Source organism: Dendrobates tinctorius, unplaced genomic scaffold (assembly GCF_039654945.1).
Source record: "Dendrobates tinctorius isolate UK_male_01 unplaced genomic scaffold, ASM3965494v1 ptg000128l, whole genome shotgun sequence".
Classification (NCBI taxonomy): Eukaryota; Metazoa; Chordata; class Amphibia; order Anura; family Dendrobatidae; genus Dendrobates; species Dendrobates tinctorius.
Genome location: NW_027361796.1, coordinates 5,373,595 through 5,396,498, shown reverse-complemented (window position 1 = coordinate 5,396,498; position 22,904 = coordinate 5,373,595). Strand labels below are relative to the sequence as shown.

At 45.0% G+C, this 22,904-nt stretch overlaps 1 protein-coding gene across 1 annotated transcript in view; it reads right to left on the bottom strand.

Moving 5' to 3' along the window:
- The window catches only part of JAK2 (Janus kinase 2), a 333,755-nt gene extending 311,618 nt beyond the window's left edge, over nt 1-22,137 (bottom strand). The window contains exon 1 of the mRNA XM_073542632.1: nt 21,900-22,137. The gene's annotated coding sequence lies outside the window, so the exon portion shown is untranslated. The remainder of the gene's footprint in view (nt 1-21,899) is intronic.
- Nucleotides 22,138-22,904: the final 767 nt, after the last annotated feature.

Here is a 22,904-nt window from a genome sequence, read left to right as displayed (position 1 = left end):
TTTCATCCAGAAGTACTGAAAGCAGTGGATGAGAAAGACTGCATCCAAACCAATGAACCAGTGCCCAGCTCTTCCAGCCAAACAAAGGAGCAGAGAACTTTGCAGCCATCAGTTGCAAGATATTTTGTCAGTGACAAAGTTACTGTGACAATGACAGTAGATACATTTAAAAAACAGATCATAGAGCTTGTTGTAAAGGATAGTGTGCCTATTTCATTATTTTCACGACCAGCTTTTATGTGTCTGAATGGGGAAATGGCCCGCAAGCTTGGTGTTTCTCTGGAGAGAGAGAGTATTAGAAAATTAGTAATCGAAGAAGCTTTTAAACAAAAAGAAGAACTTAAAAAAACTCTCAAGGGACGCTTTCTGTTTCTTAAAATGGATGCCTGCACACGTCACAGAGTGAACTATTTTGCCATCAATGTCCGATTTGTTTGTGACAAAAATGAAATAGTTACCAAGACATTGGCAGTAAAAGACACCAAAGCTCATCACACCAGTGAGTTTCTCCAGGTCTTGGTGGAAAAGGTTCTGCAAGACTATGAACTTAAAAAAGAGCAAGTTCTTTCTGTCGTAACTGACAATGCTTCAAATATGATAAGTACTATTAAGCTAATGAATGAGAGTAATGATGGTGACCAGCAGCTAGAAGAACATTCTGGGTCCACAGACACAGAAATGTTTGAAATAGAGGAACACAGTATTGTAACTGAGGAGCAAACTGAAGTTGCTTCAGATGAACAGCAACATGATAGTTTAGATGATCTTGTTGAAACTGTGTCAATATGTTCTTTCATTCATCACATGCGCTGTGTTGTGCATACGCTACAGCTGGCTATAAGACAGTCTGCAAGAAGGACATGCTGCTGCACTGATTGGCAAGGTGAGAAAATTGGCTACTGTTGCCAGAACCCCTAAAGTTGACTCAATTTTGAAGAGACGTGCTGGAAAAGGGGCAATTATTGATCAAGCCACACGATGGGGCAGTACTTAATGATTCAGCGCTTGGTTGAACTGAAAACCTTTCTTGTAGACATGGCTAACCCTCAACTGACGCTAAATGAAAGTCAGTGGAATCAGGTGACTGAGCTGGAAAAATTCCTAGAGCACCCATTTACAGTGACTAAAAAATTACAAGCAGAGGACTTAACTCCAGGTATTTTCTTAAAGGAGTGGAAGAACCTGATGTTTCGCCTGTCCCAAAGAGGAGGGTTAATTGCAAGTGGCATTGCTACATCAATGAAACGGAGAGAGGAGCTACTATTACAAAATAACATTCTTTTGGCAGCTGTTTATGTAGACCCAATGCATCGGATCCTTCTAGATGATCAACAGCTAAGTAAAGGAAAAGAAGCTCTGTTTGAAATAGCAGTAAGGATGAAAGGGTTGCAGAACAGTCAGGAGGAACAAGAAGAATTTGGTCGTCCTGCCACATCTTCACCCTCGTGATGAAGAATTTAATTTAAAAAAATATTTGGATCACAAGGACCGTGCAAAGCGTTCCCGCATAGAAGAAGAGTCATCCCCATCAAGGAACACAGCCAGTACATTTCAGCAGAATTTTTCATGTGCACTAAAAGAAATTGAGAAATTTGACCATTCATCAAAAATAACAGTGCAACAAGCGATTCCTCTGTATCCTGACATTGTCAGAGATGCTGCCCGAGTGGTTACTGCTTTGCCACCAACACAAGTTAGTGTAGAGAGGTTGTTCTCTGCTCTCAAAATAATTAGATCAGATTTGAGGGCATCCATGAAGGAGGATCTGACAGAGGCAATACTTTTTCTGAGGACAAATTTATAGATTTCTTCTTATTAACTGCATAAAAGTGTTTATTGCATATTTACTTACAGTTTAGAAAAGGTTATAAAAGTTATTTGCTATATTCTAATTGTATTCTAATAAATGTAGTTTTTGCTCTAAGTGGTCTGATTACTTATATGATGGTGAGAAACTGAATAAGCACGATGTTTAATATTTTACAACAGTAAATTTGTTGTTATGAATAGGCCATTTATGAAGGAGTCGGAGTCGGAGCCGGAGTCGGAGCCTGATAAAATCCAGGAGTCGGAGTCGCAACTGTAGCTTACCGACTCCACAGCCCTGGTGCCCACCATGCGAAAAGTAAGCAGAACATTTGCGGATGGTACCCACGGTCCGGAGGAGAGGAGACTGTCCTCCGGGCTTTGGGTACCATATCCCTGTAAAAAATAGAATTTAAAATAAAAAATATTGTTATTCTCACCTTCGGACGTCCCGCGCAGCCTTCCCACCTCTCTCCACGCTCCTGGTCCCAGTAAGCCTTTGCGAGCGATGACGTCCGTCCTCGCGGGATCGCGAAGTCTCGCGGTCATCCGCAAGACGTCGCGATCCCGCGAGAACGGACGTCATCGCGGTAATTCTCGCAAAGGATTCCTGGGACCGGAAGCGTGGAGAGAGGAGGGAAGGCTGCGCGGGACGTCGGAAGGTGAGAATAACAATATTTTTTTTATTATTATTTTTTACATTCTATCTTTTACTATTGATGCTGCATAGGCGGCCTCAATAGTAAAAAGTTGGTCACACTTGTCAAACACTATGTTTGACGAGTGTGACCAACCTATCAATCAGTTCTCCAAGCGATGCTCCAGATCGCTTGGAAAACGCTAGCAATTCTGAAAGCTACTTACACTTGCAAAATGCTAGTTTTTCCGCGGGAAAATCGCGGGAATTTAAAATGCGATTTTCCTGCGGAATGGAATTCCGGAATTCTCGCGGTAATTTCCGCAAGAGTTCCGTTACGTGTGAACCCAGCCTAAGTCTTATTTCTTCCAATACAAATACACAATGTGGACAAGAAATAAAAAGAACAAGTGCTAATCCTCTAAAAGACAGAACATTTGCACAAGACATAAATTGGTCACGGATTTAAATTACAGAGACAAAAGATTGCTAGCTATTTGTGCTACTAACAATCAAGTAACAAAATGTCATTTTCCTAAATGAGCCAGTGTGCACAATGGCAAATACAGGAGGCAGCAATGGGTGGGAATTGGCTGGCATGCCTTCCCTTCACTACTTGCAGAATTATGGCAGAAGCATTTGTATTGCCCAACGCGACCAGATCAAATCCTGCAAAAAAGTATGCCTGGTGTCATAACTAGCTTTGTAGTGGACAAATTAGACAGGCTGGCGCAGAGGGACAATTCAGCAAACTGGGCAGAATAATTGAGGGAACCGTCCAAAGCCTAGTATATGAACACAGCTAACTAACGTATGGAGCATGTGCATGTTACCCGCTGAGCAATAGACAGCTGCCTCAATAGTTGTCCTGCCCTGTGTGAAGCAGCACATCCCCATGACTGATATCAGGTCAAGGAGAAGAGAAAGGTGCTGCATAACCAGAAATGACAGTACACCAAGTATAGCAGACCGTCTTAGATACTATTGGTTTATAGGCCGATGACATGGTGATATTCATGGATAGGGCAGAAGAGACGCTGACACAGGTGATCGCTACTATAGATACATTTAGTAAATATTCGGGCCTATACATAAACTGGGAAAAATCTGGCGTACTGCCCCTCTCTCATAGTCCGATGCCCCATCTTGCCTATTGTATCTAACGTTAAATATCTAGGAATTAATATCTCTAAATGCAGTAAACTTGACCAACAACTTAATATCCATCCATTACTGGAACTAGTCAAGTTTAAATTTGCAACTTGGAGTAAATTCCCATAATCTGTTGCTGGCTGTATAAATTTAATTAAAATAGTAATAATCTTTATATAGCGCCAACATATTCCGCAGCGCTTTACAGTTTCAAAATACAAGTCATAAGTAACAACGTTAACAATACAATAAAGCAAAATAAGACGACCCTGCTCGTGAGAGCTTACAATCTACAATGAGGTGGGGAAGATACAGAGTACAGGCGTGTATTTACAATGATGGACCAGCCATCTTGAGGGAGTGAGGGATAGAGATAGTGAATGGGCTACACATGCACACTTAGGCTGGGTTCACATGTAGCGGAACTCCCGCGGAAGTTACCGCGAGAATTCCGGAATTCCATTCCACGGGAAAGTCGCATTTTAAATTCCTGCAATTTTCCCGCGGGAAAAACTAGCGTTTTGCCAGCGTAATTAGCTTGCAGAATGCTAGCGTTTTCCAAGCGATCTGTAGCATCGCTTGGAGAACTGATTGACAGGTTGGTCACACTCGTCAAACAGTGTTAGACGAGTGTGACCAACTTTTTACTATTGAGGCTGCCTATGTGGCATCAGTAGTAAAGATCTAATGATAAAAAAAAAAAATAAAAAAAAAAAAAATCGGGTTATAATTCACCTTCCGGCGTCCCGCGCAGTGTCCCCAGGCCTCCGCGATGCTCCGACAGATCCCGTTCCCAGTGATGCATTGTGGCAATGACCTTTGATGACGTTGCGGTCTCGTGAGACCGCTACAGTATCACGAGACAGCGACGTCAGCAAAGGTCATCGCAATGCATTACTGGGAATAGGACCTGCTGCGTGTATCGCTGAAGCCTGGGGACGCTGCGCGGGACATCAGAAGGTGAGAATATGACGATTTTTTTATTTTAATTCTATTTTTTACAGGGATATGGTACCCAGAGCCCGGAGGACAATGGGTACCATCCGCAAATGTTCTGCTTACTTTTCGCATGGTGGGCACAGCCACATGCGGAAACTAAGCAGAACAATGCATTCCTATGTGAGCGGAATCACCACGATTCCGCAAAATTAATTAGCATGCTGCGGATTTTTCCGCGATGCGATTCCGCCGTGGGAAAATCCGCAGCATTAGCACAGCATTGCGGAATCCCATAGGATTGCATGGGATGCTATGTTTTTTTGCGCTTTGGCTCAAAATCGCGCGGTAAAAACCGTCGCGAAAAAACGTGAACGTGTGAACGCAGCCTTACACATAGAATGACTGATTAGTGAACGTGATAGTCCGCTCTGAACAAATGTGTTTTAAAACTATGCAAATTGTGGATAGTCCTAATTTATTTGGGTAGAGCATTCCAGAGGGTTGGCGCAGCGCGGGAGAAGTCTTAGAGTCGGGAGTGGGAGGTACGGATTAGTGCAGAGGTTAGTCGAAAGTCATTTGCAGAGCACAGCGGTCGTTTAGGCCAATAGACAGAAATAAGGGAGGAGATGTAGGGGGGTGTTGCACTGTGGAGAGCTTTGTGGGTGAGAACAAGTACTTTGAATTGGATCCTATAATGAATGGGCAGCCAATGTAAGGACTGGCGAAGAGCGGATGTGTCCAAGTACCGATTAGCCAGATAGATGACCCTGGCTACTGCATTAAGTATGGACTGGAGAGGGGATAGTCGAGTAATGGGGAGGCCAATTAATAGTGCGTTGCAGTAGTCCAGGCGGGAGTGGATCAATGCTAAAATGAGGGTTTTTGTTGTTTCCATGGTGAGAAAAGGGCGCATTTTAGAGATGTTGTTTAGGTGTAAGTGGAAGTGGGCAAGAGATTGTATATGGGATGTGAAGGAGAGATTGGTGTCAAACATAACACCCAGACAGCACGCCTGCTGCCGGGGTGTTATTGTGGTGCCACCCACGGAGAGGGAAATGTCAGTAAAATTATTTTACTTCCTAAGCTTAGTTACTCCCTTCAACACAGCGCTGTATTGATTCCTAAATCCTTTTTTGCCAGTCTAAATTCCCCAACTACATCTTTTATATGGGGGAAAAATAGGCCCAAGCTCAAATTATCTACTTTGCAGAGGTCTAAACAGATGTCAGGGTGAGGGTGGCATTGCCGGATTTTTTTCTATATTATTTAGCTGGGCAAGTTAAAGCTGTGAGTAAACTGGGTGCCTACTGGGTGTCCTCGAAACGGACAAAGTCAATGTCCCTCGTTTGCTACCCTTAGGGCCCCATCACACATTGCGACACACCAGCGCTCCCGACAACGATATGACCTTGTCAAGATCGCTGGTGTGTCGCTACGTGATCGCTGGTGAGCTGCCAAACAGGCAGCTTCACCAGCGATCAGCACCACGCGGGTAACAAGCGACGCACGTCGCTTAGTTACTCTCTGTGTACCTTAGTTTCTAAGCAGCACGCGGCAGTTAGAAACCCGATGTGTACCTTGGTTACCAGCTCCCTGCACCAGCGCGCTGGTAACTAAGGTACACATCGGGTTTCTAAGCACTGCGCGCCACTTAGAAACCCGATGTGTACCTTAGTTACCAGCGCCAGCTCACTGATCACTGGTCTCCTGCCTGTCACACGCAGCGATGCGTGCTGGCCAGCGGGAGACCAGCAATCAAAAAAATGTCCTGGACATTCCAGGACGATCAGCGATACCCGGCAGGGGGGCTGGTCGCTGGTCAGCGTCACACACAGCGATCTCGCTGGTGAGAACGCTGTTGTGTAACAAAACTTGTGACTCAGCAGCGATCTCCCTAGCGAGATTGCTGTGTGTGACGGGGGCTTTACTTCAGTTAGCGCGATCAGTCTGTTGATAAATTAAAAAAGTTATTCGCTTTGATAACGTTATAGCTGAAATGCCCTTATGGAATAATACTTATTTTTCCGTCCTATTAAATACCACATCCACTAATTTTTGGATTTTGTATGGGGTGTCCTCGGTAGGAGATCTATATGATCATGTTACCCTTATGTCCTTTGAGCAAATACAGACTAAATACAATATTCCGAGGTCCCAGTTTTTTCGCTATCTTCAAATCAGATCAGCTTTTCAATCACACTTGCGCTGTACGGGCGTAAGTCGCACTCTCTCATCTCTCCCTTTGATAGGAATTCTTAACTCGCAATGCTCCCAGGGTCTCATTTCTTCCTTATATACATACATGCCATCTGTGGGAAGTGACTGATATGAGATGTTAGGGGAAGGTGGGAGGAACTCATCCCTGATGTGCAGGAGGAGGACCGGAAGGAAATTCTTGAATCTCCAACTAAGGTATCCCCATCTATTAATAATAGAATGACCCAAATATATATATATATATATATATCTATATATATCTCAAGCAATCGTATTTAACCCCGATACGGCTCTTTAAAATGGGTCGGTTCCAGTCATCAGAATGTCTAAGATGCCGTTCATTAGATGCAGATTTTATACATATGATATGGGGCTGCCCTATTATCCTCCTCTACTGGAAGGAGGTAACATCATTATTGACATCTCTAGTGCAAACCCCTGTTCCCCTCAGTCCACTAGTGTGTCTATTTGGGGTGTTGGAGAAGGAGAGAAAAGCCGAGACCAACAATGGTATACACAACCACAATGTAAAATAAAAAAACCTTTATTGCACCGCAAACATGACCAAACATTAAAACTATTTAAAAAATATGGATACATATCAATCAAACTACACCCCCTAGTATAAATCAAATCTGTGGAAAATCCACCATCAATAACAATGATAGTTGAGCTACCTAATACATAAGGCACATGTGGAAATAAGCACATAGTGCAAAGAAAAAAAAAAATGTGATATTCATATATGCAAACCATGTGTCAATGCTAAGTCCTGACAATGATTACAAATATGCCATTATAGCAATAATACCAAGTTATATGGCCGCATGTGCCGTGCCATGAGTGTAGGTTCCATGGTGATAACAGAGTAATATGAGCAAAAAGCTAACAATTGTCTATATAAAATGAACCAATATATAAGCACACCACAAAAAAAAAAAATTTTGGGATTTTTGTATAAATATATATGACCTTTTTATGCACATTTTGCTTGGTTGTATTAATTAATTTTTCAGGCTTGTCCCTGTATGACTTATTTTCATTTCGTCACGTGTATTCTTTATTTAGGCTTACTAGTTCTTCATTCTGCATGATATATGGATCTACTGATCAATAATCCTGTGTACAGCTATGATATGTCTGTTTTCATCAACTGCGTCTATACATGCATTTGTTTTTTGCTATACCAGTGTCTAATTTCGCATTCTCTAAAGAGCGCCTTATTCTAATTTTCATCACTGTGTATATATATATATATATATATATATATATATATATATATATATATATATATATATATTATATTAGAATAATAAATAAAATTCAAGATTGCATCATACTAATAGTATTATCCAAGAATTCCATTACTTGGGTTTTTCTGTGGGGCATTATACCAACATGCTTGCGCTCTAACATTTGTATTTTTTACTTCTCACTTTCTTTCGCTGGTACCAGCGCTTGCGCTATACTATATATCTCTTTTTCTCATGATTTTACTACACAGAAACGACATGCGCTTCTGCTTATTCTCGGTTCCAGTTAGCTTTCTAACTTGCACACAGATGACTTCATCACGCAAGTGCAGCACTCGCTCCTTGCTTCTGCTGACTTCCTGCTTCTGCCAACCACTATGCTTACACATGGTTGGCTTTACTGAGCAAATGTGACTTACATTCAGGCTTACTTCCTGTTATCGTCGGCTAACACGCCCACACACTGACTGGGCTTTCATGATCAGCCTCCATTCCTCCCTCACCTGAACCAGGACACCACACTGGTATGTTCCTACTCTAATTGACTTGTACCGTATTTTTCGGACCATAAGACGCACTTTTTTAGCAAAAAAATTTTGGGGAAAATGGGGGTGCGTCTTATGGTCGCAATATACTAATCCTGTTACGGCGGTCCCGTGGCAGCAGTTCCAATGCAGCCTCCCTGTGCTCTGTGCTGCGTGGGGGGCTCCGCCGGCATTTCGTTAAAGCCCCCCGTAGCTCCGTTGCTGCAGCACGGTGGCCTCCAGAAAGATGGCCGCCGGGAGAGGCGCATACTCAAATTCAAATCACGGCAACGAGATCTCGTCCCGAGATCTCGGGACAAGATCTCGGGACAAGATCTCGTTGCGGAGATCTAAAACTGAGCAGCGTCCATCTTTCCGGAGGCCTCCGAATCGCAATGGAGCTGCGGGGGGGCTTTCGACTTTAACGAAATGCAGGCGGAACCCCCCACGCAGCACAGAACCCCGCTGCAGCCACACTACAGAGCCCCGACACCACCGCACCACAGAGCACAGGGAGGCTGCATTGGGACCACCGCCACGGGACCGCTGCAACAAGATTTGTAAGTATATTGTGACCAGAGCACAGCCACCCCACTGAGCACAGTCACCCCACAGAGCACAGCCACCCCACGGAATTCGGACTGTAAGACGGACCCCCATTTGACACTTGTTTTTCCCCTTTTCCACCCCAAAATTTGGGGTGCGTCTTATGGTCCGAAAAATACGGTATATTTATACCTTATGTTTGCACCCCAAACTCACTTCCCCTGACGAAGCTGCCGAGTGCAGCGATACGCGTGGGGTCTCTCCACACCCCCCTTTTCCTCTTATTGTGGACCCGCATCTATATGACTTTATTATATTATACATTTTATATAGATAATTGTTAGCCTTATGCTCATATTACTCTAGGTTATCACCATGGAACCTACACTCATGGCACGGCACATGCGGCCATATAACTTGGTATTATTGCTATAATGGCATATTTGTAATCGTTCTCAAGACGTAGCACTGACACATGGTTTGCATATATGAATATCACACTTTTTTTTTTGCATTATGTGCTGATTTCCATATGTGCCTTATGTATTAGGTAGCTCAACTATCATTGTTATTGATGGTGGATTTTCCACAGATTTGATTTATACTAGGGGGTGTAGTTTGATTGCTATGTATCCATATTTTTAATTGGTTTTAATGTTTGGTCATGTTTGCGGTGCAATAAAGGTTTTTCTATTTTACATTGTGGTTGTGCATACCATTATTGGTCTTGGCTTTTCTCACGTTTGTATGGAGACCAGGTTTTGCACCACATTTGCATATCTTTACTTCATTGATTGATAGGTGTGCGCCCACTATACTATTATCACTATTTGGGGTGTTGGCTGAAGAAACTTGGGGACATTATGTTAAGATCTTCCTGTGTGAAGGTATTGGCATTACGTTGGATGGGTGGTTCATGTCCTTCTCTTAAGAGCTTGGATTGAACTGGTGAACTCTGTTATACCGTATGAGCGTACATTATATCAAAATAGGGGGTGTTTAGAGAAATTTGATAAGATTTGGGACAGATGGAACTCTTCTCATCTTAAGGCCCCTTTACATTTAGCGATGCACCAGCGATCCCGACAACGATACGACCCGGTCAGGATCGCTGGTGCATCGCTAAATGGTTGCTAGTGAGCTGCCAAACAGGCAGATCTCACAGCGATCTAGCGGTCGTTACTCACCTTTCAGACGCGGGGATCCTGACGTCCTCACGTCCGCGTCCACGCGTCGCTTGTCGGCACCAGCAGGAAGCGCCCGACGAGAAATGGAGCTGCGCGATCAGCGATGGACAGTGGGGGAGCCGGTCGGAGGTAAATATCACAGCTAGCGATATCGCTGCTGCGTCACCAAATCGGTGATGCTTTAGCGATATCGCTATGTGTAAAACCCCCTTTACTCTACTAGTGAATAGTGGCTTAATGCCACTGTAAATGTTAGGATTTAAATTTTATGGCATCTCATGGTGGTTAATCTTGTAGAACTGTGCTTGGCGGCGGAATAGTTGTAGTTTTAGAGTAATTTTTGAGATATGCACTAACAAACATACAGTACATTAAGTTGAATGTTGTTTGATGTTCTTGTTCACTTCTTAATTGGTTGATTACCTACACGATGATACAAAGATTCATATAATGAACACTGTACAAAATTTTTATTGTGCAAATTTGTACTCTTTTATAAATACTTTGGCAAATGCACGTTATTCTGACTACATATTAGTGCATACATTCTTTTGTGTTAAGAAACGAATTAAAAAAAAATGCCAGTCCACTCACGGACAGAATACAAAGACTGTCCATAGGCCTCACGACCCAAAATTGACAGCCTCATAAATGTCTTAAAAGTTCTATTGTGAGGGTCAGAAGATCCACGGCCTGTCACCGAATCAAAGTCTGTGCTTGAACTGTGACACAAATGCACAAAGAAAAGAGGGAAAAAAAAAAAAAAAAAGGCAGGCGCCTGAACCACAGAGTGCCAGAGGAGTAGCTCTTTCCTTTTAGATCTCTCTGTGATGATGGATAACCAATTGGGAGCTTTGTGTCTCCTTAAGCCTGGTCTTACATACAGGGTTGAATTAAAAGTTTTGGCGTTTATACTCCAGTTGCTGCACTTTTCTGGAAGGTGACAGAATTAAGGCTAGTTTCACACTAGCGTTCTCGGGCGCAGCGCAGGGCCGCCGCTAAGCTCCACCTGTGGCTACGCCCCCTCCAGGCAGTTCCTCCTCTGATCGCATGACGCTGCATGCGATCAGTGTACCCTATACCTAGCATTGGGTACGCTGACCGTGTGCTGGTTGTATGCTGGTATGATTTTGCTGGCACTGCGCCCTTTTGGTGCTGCGCCCAGCACACAAAACTGCAACACAGTGCATTTTTGTACACTGGGCGCAGCGCCAGCAAAATCACACCAGCGCACGGTCAGCGTACTCAATGCTAAGTATAGGGTACACTGATCGCATGCAGCGTCATGCAATCAGAGGAGGAACTGACCGGAGGGTGCACGGCCAGGGCGGAGCTTAGCGGTGGCCTTGTGCTGCACCCGAAAACGCTAGTGTGAAACTAGCCTAATGGAGAGGCCTAATGTGGTCTGATAGATTCAGTATTATCTACACCAGAAAGAGGTAAACATAATAGCTTTCAGCTCATAACTGGAGTATTGTTTCTGACCCTAGAGCACTGGAAACACAATGAGAGCCAAATTCATTAAGCGGTGTCAGCCTCAATCTGGGAAAGAGGGGTTAAAAGCACAAGTTCCCAGAGAAGATTTTAAAGGGAATCTGTCACCCATATTTAGTGATATCATGTAAAGACATCACTAAATTGTGTGTCCCATAAGGATTCTAGCAGGGCTTTTGACTCCCCCCGACTCCACACCTTTGAGGCATAAATACCTTTTTTTAGCTTGTTGGGGATGCATGCAAATCGCCGTGGTCCGGTCCGATGGGCGTGGCTTAGTAGTCTTCTCCCCCCACCTCCTCGGCTTGCTTCACGTAATCTTCGTCTGTGAATACCACAGACGCCGCTGGTTTCCGCGCTTGCGCAATGTAAAGGCCCCACGCGCCTGCGCAGTATGCTTTGCCCAACTGTGGGCGAAGTATAAAATCACTACTGCGCAAGCGCCGGTATTTTCCAGCGCCGTCTATGCCCCGGAAGTCTTCACATGCAGGACACACTTCCGGGGCATAGCCGCGCTGGAAAATACCGGCGCTTGGGCAGTAGCGATTTTATGCTTCGCCCACAGCTGGGCAAAGCATACTGCGCAGGCGCCGGGGGCCTTTACATTGGTTTCCACGCTTGCGCAATGTAAAGGCCCCCGGCGCCTGCGCAGTATGCTTTGCCCAGCTGTGGGCGAAGCATAAAATCGCTACTGCCCAAGCGCCGGTATTTTCCAGCGCGGCTATGCCCCGGAAGTGTGTCCTGCATGTGAAGACTTCCGGGGCATAGACGGCACTGGAAAATACCGGCGCTTGCGCAGTAGTGATTTTATACTTCGCCCACAGTTGGGCAAAGCATACTGCGCAGGCGCGTGGGGCCTTTACATTGCGCAAGCGCGGAAACCAGCGGCGTCTGTGGTATTCACAGACGAAGATTACGTGAAGCAAGCCGAGGAGGTGGGGGGAGAAGACCACTAAGCCACGCCCATAAGACCGGACCGCGGTGATTTGCATGCATCCCCAACAAGCTAAAAAGGTATTCATGCCTCAAAGGTGCAGGGGCGGGGGGAGTCAAAAGCCCTACTAGAATCCTTATGGGATGCACAATTTAGTGATATCTTTACATGATATCACTAAATATGGGTGACAGATTCCCTTTAAAAAATGCCCAGCTGGTCTGCAGGCAAAAATTTCACATGCTGCGCTCCAAAACCAACCAATGTGAATATCTCTGCAATGAAGTGGCACCGCACAAAAGAAAAAAAAAAAAAAAAAGAGAAAGAGCAGCAGAATCTGGGGAGCTCAGTTTTTTTTTTTTCTTCACAAGGCATTCAAACTAATTCTTTAGCAAGTGACAGGTTCTCTTTGATAGATCTACGGCCCATCACAAAATAAAAATATGCGATACATTTTTATGAGATGTGATCGCTGAAAGCCACAGGGACAGCATGGAAGGAACAGCTGGAGAAGAAAGTATGACGTGTTTTTATTTTGTTATGTACAGTACAGCCATCAAAAAGAGGTTGTCCAAAACCATTTAATTCCTTCTAGTTGGAAGAAGCAGATATACAGTGGATACGAAAAGTATTCAGACCCCTTTACATTTTTCTCTCTTTCTTTCATTGCAGCCATTTGGTAAATTCAAAAAAGTTCATTTTTTTCTCATTAATTTACACTCTGCACCCCATCTTGACTGAAAAAAAAAAAAACAAATGTAGAAATTTTTGCAAATTTATTAAAAAAGAAAAACTGAAATATTACATGGTCATAAGTATTCAGACCCTTTGCTCAGACACTCATAGTTAAGTCACATACTGTCCATTTCCTTCTGATCCTCCTTGAGATGGTTCTACTCCTTCATTGGAGTCCAGCTGTGTTTAACCCTTTCAAGACCCTGCCCTTTTTCATTGTTTTGTTTCTGTTTTTGCTCCCCTTCTTCCCAGATCCATAACTTTTTTATTTTTCCGTCAATATGGCTGTGCGAGGCCTTGTTTTTTGCAGGAAAATTGTACTTTTGAACGACACCAGTAGTTTTACCATATCGGGTACTCAAAAATAGGGGAAAAAAAAAAAAAACCAAGGGCGGTGAAACTGCAAAAAAAGTGCAATTCATCAATGTTTTTTGGGGATCTTTTTACCATGTTCACCAAATGCTAAAACTGACCTGCCATTAGGATTCTCCAGGTCATTACGAGTTCATAGACCCCAAACATGTCTAGGTTCTTTTTTATTTAAGTGGTGAAGCAAATACAAAATTTGTAAAAAAAAAAAAAAAAAAGGGGCCACTTTCCGAGACCCGTAGCGTCTCCGTTTTTCGGGATCTCAGGTCAGGTGAGGGCTTATTTTTGTGTGCTGAGCTGACGTTTTTGTTGATGCCATTTTGGTGCAGAAACAGTTTTTTGATCGCCCATTATTGCATTTAATGCAATGCCACGGCGACCAAAAATATGTAATTCTGACGTTTTGACTTTTTTCTCACTACGCTGTTTAGCGATCAGGTTAATCCTTTTTTTTAATGATCGGGCGATTAACTTTACCAAATGGATGCAATGAAACAAGAGTGAAAAACTTAAAGGGGTCTGAATACTTTCCGTACACACTGTAGACAACTGCTGTCTGTTTTTCACTGGCTGACATGACAAGCTTGAAAAACCGCTGATGAAACACTGAGGGCAAAAACTAACATACTGACCCAAACATTGATGAAAATCTTATTCAGCACACTGATAGAACTCAGAACATTTTTTTTGTTAGAAATAATAATAAAAATATGAATGCATACTTACATGGTTCATTAGATCATCGTGGGAACTGCTCTATGATGTTCTACTGACTAATCTATAATAAGTGTGGTTGGTGAGCTTTCAGGGCATAGAGCCCAAGACACCTCATGTGAAAGGAATACCCAAGGAGAACACGTCCGAGGCACAAAACTTAAACGTCATGCCACTAACATGACCCCCATCATTGATATATTTGTACTGCTCTACCCATAAGCTGGATGTGACCATCCTCAATGCCCCTGAGCTTTTCTCATGCTGCCTCTGCTAGGAGCCTGGGAAAAAGCACAGTTAGAACCCATGGGGTAGTCATGCCGCTGCCAAACTGTCAATCTTCAGGAGCCAATTGGCCATGGCAAAGCAGGAAACCAGAGATCGGTGGGCTCCTGAAGTTAGAACATTAGAACAACCCATCAATCCAGCCCTGGGCCACAGACATTTAACAAGACTGGTATGACTCACTTGTGTCCTAGGTAACAGTTACATTCTGTTGACTTGGCTCCAGAAGTAATGCACCAGGAAGCAAACCGAATAAAAGACTACTTAAAGGGAACCTGTCACCCCCCCAGGCCATTTTTAAGTGAAACAGCCTCCTTCAGCAGCACTAAGGCTGCACTCTGTGAAGGTGGAGCTTCTGTTTCTGATCCCCAGTAACACAGAAATATTGACTTTTATAAGTAGCACCCCATACCTGTATTGAGTCCCATAGGTATGATGTCTCCCCCCTGTATTAGCCACCTCCCAGCCATCCAACTTCCACCAGGATGCGTCTGTGAGCCGCCTCCTCCTGTGTTGCTGTTGGTTACATGCCGGTGGACGCCTGCGCTGTGCCAACAGTTCTCGGGCATGCTCAGTGCGTGCTGCCCGGGAACTGATAACAGGCTATCACGCATGCGTGTTGCGAAGGCCCCCAGCCCCACAGTGTGAATACATCATAACACACTGCGGGGTGGGATCTGGGTCCTCTGCAACACGCAGGCCCGGTAGCCTGATGTCAGTTCCCGGGCAGCGCGCACTGCGCATGCCCGGGAACTGTTGGCACAGCGCAGGAGCCCACATGTAACACCAACAGCAACACAGGAGCAGGCGGCGCGCAGACACAAGAGGGGGAAGATGGATGGCTGGGAGACGGCTAATACAGGGGGAGACACCATACCTATGGGACTCAATACAGGTATGGGGAGAAAGTTATAAAAGTCAATATTTCTGTGTTACTAGGGATCAGAAACAGAAGAGCCACCTTCACAGAGTGCAGCCTTAGTGCTGCTGAAGGTGGCTCTTTTACTTAAAAACGGCCTGGGGGGGGGGTAACTGGTTCCCTTTAACCACATCTTGCAGTTCATTCTAAAAAGTGTTAGATGGATTGGCTATAGTGGGAATTTTGGTTCACTTATAAGGCATATAATTGAATATTGCCAACCACTTTCTACCAATAATATCATATAATATATGGTACATGAATAGCACAAATAACGCAAAAACATCTTGAAAAAAAAAAAACATGGTCTAAACACATCTATTCAGCCTAACACTGCATAAACAGCTGGACTGCCAAACATGTACCGGTTAGAATAAGGGGGCTCTTTGGTATATTTATAGTTCCTCTTTGGCAAATTCTACTTTATATTCATTTTGTAAACGTCCCACATATACACAACCCTGCCCTCTAGTGACTACATTACCCCAGTGAGCCCGATTCCTATAGAACTACGGTACTTTATTTTGGTGTGCACACATGACAATTCATTTACTGCAGGCAGCTCAGGTCATGTCTGTAGAAATGTTATCATAGGGGTTTATACAAATGTTATTTATACAGCAAACAATGGAACCTACTGATCAAAGCAGCGATAGACAAGGACAAAACTTTTGAGTTCAGTATATTAGCTGTACATTAGGAAAACGATTAGAGCAAAACAGACAATAAATGGAGCCAGGTGGTAATATTTCAAAAAAACATGGTAATACCATAATAGAAAAACAATCTCTCTAAAAGTATGTTCCCAAAATGAAAATTTTACACTGGGGCCGCGTCAAAGTCTACATGTATGCTGCTAGCAAATAATCTGAGCCATAGTCCATAAGTTGCAGATCTAAAATCTGTGCTACAGGATGGGGGGGGGGGGGGAGAATTATAATATATATATATATATATATACACATACATACACACACACAGTGTTCCAAATTATTATGCAAAAAGAGTTTCGGAGTGATAAGGTTAGAGTTTTTTTGTTTGTCATTTAAACTCATTGATGGTGATGTGTGTCAGGGCTCTTTATATCACTGAAAGCAATTGCAGATACCTGTGCAAATTAGTTTGGCAGGTGTGTCCAAATAAAGGCAAGAGTACTTAAGAAGGCTGCTCCACATTATTAAGCAGCCTACATTTTTTGCCAAAATGGGAAACAAAAAGGATGTGTCGGCTGCTGAGAAGCAACAAATTGTGGAGTATTTAGGTCAAGGCATGACTACAATCAACATTGCCAAGACACTTCATCGTGATCATCGCACAATCAAGAAGTATGCAGCAGATTCCCAGCACACACGTGTGCGTGCTGATAAGGAAAAATTGAGGACTCTTTCCAACAGGCAATTGCGTCAGGTTAAAAGCCCAGCTGCAAAAATGCCTTGTCATAGCAGCAGACAAGTTTTTGAAGCTGCTGGTGCCTCCAACGTCCCCCGAACAACAAGATGCAGGGTCCTTCAGAGGTTTGCAGCTGTGCGTAAGCCATCCTGTCCACCACCTCTATCCACTGCACACAAGCAGAAACGGCTCCAGTGGGCCAAACGATACATGAAGACTGACTTCCAAACTGTTTTGTTCACCGATGAGTGCCGTGCAACGCTCGATGGTCCAGATGGATGGAGTGGAGGATGGCTGGTTGATGGACACCCCAGGAAAACACGACTAAGGCGCCAACAAGGAGGAGGTGGAGTAATGTTTTGGGCTAGAATCATGGGGAGAGAGATTGTCGGCCCCTTTAGGATCCCTGAAGGGGTAAAGATGAACTCCATAATCTATGTGGAGTTTCTAAAACAGCACTTCCTGCCATGGTTCAAGAGGAAGAACCGTGCTTTCCGCAGCAAGATCATTTTCATGCATGATAATGCACCGTCTCATGCTGCAAATAACACATCTGCATCTCTGGCTGCTATGGGCATAAAAGAGGACAAACTTATGGTGTGGCCACCATCTTCCCCTGACCTCAACCCCATTGAGAACCTCTGGAGCATCATCAAAAGGAGTGTCTATGATGATGGCGGGAGGCAGTTCACATCTGAGCAACAGCTCTGGGAGGGTATTCTGTCCACATGCAAAACAATTGAAGCACAAACCATCCAAAAACTGACAAATTCAATGGACGAGAGAGTTCAGAAGCTTCTTTCCAACAAGGGGTCCTATGTGCAAATGTAACATCACCTAGAATAAAGTTTTGACTTGAAAACTGTTTGATTTCATTTTGTAATAAGCTGATAATGCTTATAATTTCACAATTGACCATTTTTTTGTTCAAAATAAAAAGGCTGAAAACCCTGCTGTGCATAATAATTTGGAACATGCATTTTGAGTGTTTCTTATTTTTAAAAATATACTGTTTTCATAGGCAGTTTGTTCAAAAACATTGCAATTATACTAGAATATTAGATGACTGGAAAATAACAATGACTGCAATTCATATAGGTAATGTAGAGAAAATATGAGGAAATATGTTTTGCATAATAATTTGGAACACAGTATATATATATATATATATATATTTATAAAAATTGACATGTCAATTCTCGATGTGGATTCGGAGCTGGAAATGCATTGGGCAGCAGCAGGTGGATAAGTCCCACTGTATGGCGGGATAGGCCACATCCATCTGGATCTGCAACATGTCATACATCAAATTTGAGACAGATTCTGCAATATATATATTATATATATATATATATATATATATATATATATATTTTATTTTATTTTTGATCATCAATGAGTTGGAAATGCGTAAACAGAAGCAAAAGAATAGCTCACACTCCTTTTATCCATCACCAATGCTCCAGTGCTCATGGTCCACATATGAGCTACCGCGGTCAGGTTAATGTGTGCAGCACTGAAGGCGCAGGATTGGGGCGATTGTGCATGGACTGTATTGATGCAATTTTATACAGCAAATTGAGGGGAATTGTATAGAAAATATTTTCTCTTTTTAAAATCCACAACTAGTCTTGGCCTCAAATCTACATTGCACATATCCACATAAAAAAGCACCTTAAAGTATAGGTTATAATACTAGTCTGATTTTCCGTTTAGATCCCTATAAAACCTCTACATCAGCATGCCATCGGAGATGCCACATGGGCAACACATCCACTACCTACACATCACATTGTAGATTCTCTACTATGAAAGGGATTGTACCATCAGGACAGACCTAGATAATATGCTCTGTGTACAAGGGCATCATTCTGTGCTTGGCATCCCATGAAGTAGAGGGAAAGCAATAGCATTAAACAATGGTGGCTCACTGATTTCAATGAGTGCAGGAATATTCATTTAGCAAAACAGCATCTCTTCTTGTAAAGTATACTCGCATGCACCTATACTTCACAAGAAGTCATGCCTTCTGCATGGTTTTTATAAAATATATAGGCCCGCAGCATCCCTTGTCTTATGGTGTAGGTGCTTACAGCAATTCTTCTTGCATTGCATATGTCCCTGCTCGCAGCATCCCTTTGTGCACTGCATACAAGCCTGCCCGCAGCATGCCAACATGTATTGTGTACGAGAATGAACAGAGAATCCCTACTTTTACTGTATATGTACCTTTAGCATCCCCCTTTGCATTGTATACGACGTGCCCGCCTGCGGCATTCCCGCTTGTATAGTATAAGTGCCCGCCAGCAGCATCCCCCCTTGCATTGTATACGTGCCCACCTGCAGTATCCCCCCTTGCATTGTATACGTGCCCGCCTGCAGCATCCCCCCTCGCATTGTATACGTACCCGCCTGCAGCATCCCACCTGGTATATGTGTCCACCTGCAACATCCCCCCCTTGTATACGTGCCCACCTGCAGCATCCTCTTTTGTAAAGTTTATGTGCCCGGCTGCAGCATCCTCTCTTGCAGTGAATATGTACCTGCAGCATCCCCTCTTATAAAGTATGTGTGCCCGCATGCTGCATCCCCCCCTTTTAATGTATATGTGCCCACCTGTAGCATAACCCATTGCAAAATATATGTATCCGCCTGCAGAATCCCCTCTCGTAGTGACTATGTACCTGCATCATCCCCTCTTGTATTGTATATGTACCCGACTGCTGCATCCCTCCTTGTAAAGCATACGTGCCCGGCTGTAGCATCCCCTCTCATAGTGAATATGTACCTGCAGCATTCCCTCTTGTATTGTATATGTGCCAGGCTGCAGAATCCCCTCTGATAGTGAATATGAACCTGCAGCATCCCCCCCTTGTATTGTATACGTGCCCGCCTGCAGCATCCCCCCCTGTATTGTAGATGTACCCGCCTGCAGCATCCCCCCCTGTATTGTAGATGTACCCGCCTGCAGCATCCCCCTTTGTATTGTAGATGTACCCGCCCGCTGCATCCCCCCCGTATTGTAGATGTACCCGCCCGCTGCATCCCCCCCTGTATTGTATATGTGCCCGCCGCATCGCCCCCTGTATTGTATACGTGCCCGCCTGCAGCATCGCCCCCTGTATTGTAGATGTACCCGCCCGCTGCATCCCCCCCTGTATTCTAGATGTACCCGCCTGCAGCATCGCCCCCTGTATTGTAGATGTACCCGCCCGCTGCATCCCCCCCTGTATTGTAGATGTACCCGCCTGCTGCATCCCCCTTGTATTGTAGATGTACCCGCCTGCAGCATCCCCCCTGTATTGTAGATGTACCCGCCTGCAGCATCCCCCCTTGTATTGTAGATGTACCCGCCTGCTGCATCCCCCCTTGTATTGTAGATGTACCCGCCCGCTGCATCCCCCCTTGTATTGTAGATGTACCCGCCCGCTTCATCCCCCCCCTTGTATTGTAGATGTACCCGCCTGCTGCATCCCCCCTTGTATTGTAGATGTACCCGCCTGCTGCATCCCCCCTTGTATTGTAGATGTACCCGCCTGCTGCATCCCCCCTTGTATTGTAGATGTACCCGCCTGCTGCATCCCCCCTTGTATTGTAGATGTACCCGCCTGCTGCATCCCCCCTTGTATAGTAGATGTACCCGCCTGCTGCATCCCCCCTTGTATAGTAGATGTACCCGCCTGCTGCATCCCCCCTGTATTCTAGATGTACCCGCCTGCAGCATCCCCCCCTGTATTCTAGATGTACCCGCCTGCTGCATCCCCCCTTGTATTGTAGATGTACCCGCCTGCTGCATCCCCCCTTGTATAGTAGATGTACCCGCCTGCTGCATCCCCCCTTGTATAGTAGATGTACCCGCCTGCTGCATCCCCCCCTTGTATAGTAGATGTACCCGCCTGCTGCATCCCCCCTTGTATAGTAGATGTACCCGCCTGCTGCATCCCCCCTTGTATTGTAGATGTACCCACCCGCTTCATCCCCCCCTTGTATTGTAGATGTACCCGCCTGCTGCATCCCCCCCTTGTATTGTAGATGTACCCGCCTGCTGCATCCCCCCTTGTATTGTAGATGTACCCGCCTGCAGCATCCCCCCTTGTATTGTAGATGTACCCGCCTGCAGCATCCCCCCCTGTATTGTAGATGTACCCGCCTGCAGAATCCCCCCCCTTGTATTGTAGATGTACCCGCCTGCTGCATCCCCCCTTGTATTGTAGATGTACCCGCCTGCAGCATCCCCCCTTGTATTGTAGATGTACCCGCCTGCAGCATCCCCCCCTGTATTGTAGATGTACCCGCCTGCAGAATCCCCCCCCTTGTATTGTAGATGTACCCGCCTGCTGCATCCCCCCTTGTATTGTAGATGTACCCGCCTGCAGCATCCCCCCTTGTAGTGAATGTGAACCTGCAGCGTCCCCTCCTGTAACGTGGACTTGCCCGCAGCCTCCCATGGCGATCAGTCAGTGACACATAAATGCCACTGGAGTGCTGCCTCAGTGGGACAGTCTGTGCAGAAGAATAGGGCCCCTAGCTCAGCCCCTCAGCTGGCACCGTGTGCCCACCACAACGCACAGGACATGCAGGTTCCCCCAGTCCCTGGCACACCGCTCGCCACACTGCCAGCCATCACTGTTAGTAAACACTAGCACTGACGCAGGCTGCCTGCTCTCCGTGCACACGTCCGGCAGGGCAGCCAACCAGCACACGGCTGCAACGTGCCCCATTCTCGTGGCCCCCGGGAGCGGGGCAGGGTCCCCCGCGCACCGCAGCTCTGCCATAGGGAATATATGCAAATGACTCACCATGGGGAAAGCCGAGGCACTTCCCGGTTAGTCACACCGGTCCCAGCGCCTTCATTCCTCCGCCTGGCTGCCGCAGGCGCTCCCCTGGCTGTGCCCTCCTGCCAGCTGTGGCTCAGTTATTCCCCGGCTCTTCCTCTGTGGTGACAGGGTAGCGGCTAGTTCCCCCTTCACCGAAAGGACCTTCTGAGTGACGTCGCACCCCACGTGACACGCCCATGTGACTACTAAAGTCACGTGGTCCGACTTCTGCGCGGGCAGTGTGTTCCGGACTGGAGCGTGCGAGCTGAGGTTCGCGATAAGCGCGGCTAGTCACTGGGGCATGCGAGTGCCACCTCAGTGCTAGCGCACACTCCATACCGATTAGTTTGCGTTATTTTCCGTCATCTGCTGAGCTATGTTGCCTCACAGTGTGGCTCCTAACTGCACCCTGGGCCCCATGCATCAAATACAAGAGGATTACCTCACTTGTCCTGTAGGCCTTAATGTGGTTGTGCCAAACTCTTCAAAATGGTGCACGTGTTTCTCGAATTTAAAAGACAGCGCGGACTGCTAAACTGTGCCCAGAAATGATTACGCCGTGCATAAAATCGCCACGGGGTCCGAGTACATTGACGCAAGATTTAAACAACTATGGTTGAAACCATAAAACCCTCACCCATAAAACAGGCGGAGAATGGACACAAATGGAAAGCCAGCGAAAAAGTCACAAATGGAATAATGAATCATCTCATTTTAGAAGAAGGAATCATAAACCATAACATTCGCACATACATGTGTCACAGTCCAAAGGAGTCGAGGGTTCAGTCATACAACGTGTTTTGACGTTGATTAGACTCCTTCATCCTAGATATGAATGAAATATTCTCATTGAATATTTTGTTCTTTTGTTCTGTACAAAGTTGAATGTGCTGAAAAAATCACAAAAATCATCAATGGATATCAAATTTATTAACCAATGGAGGCCTTGATTTGGAGTCCCACACAAAATTAAAGTGGAATGTAATG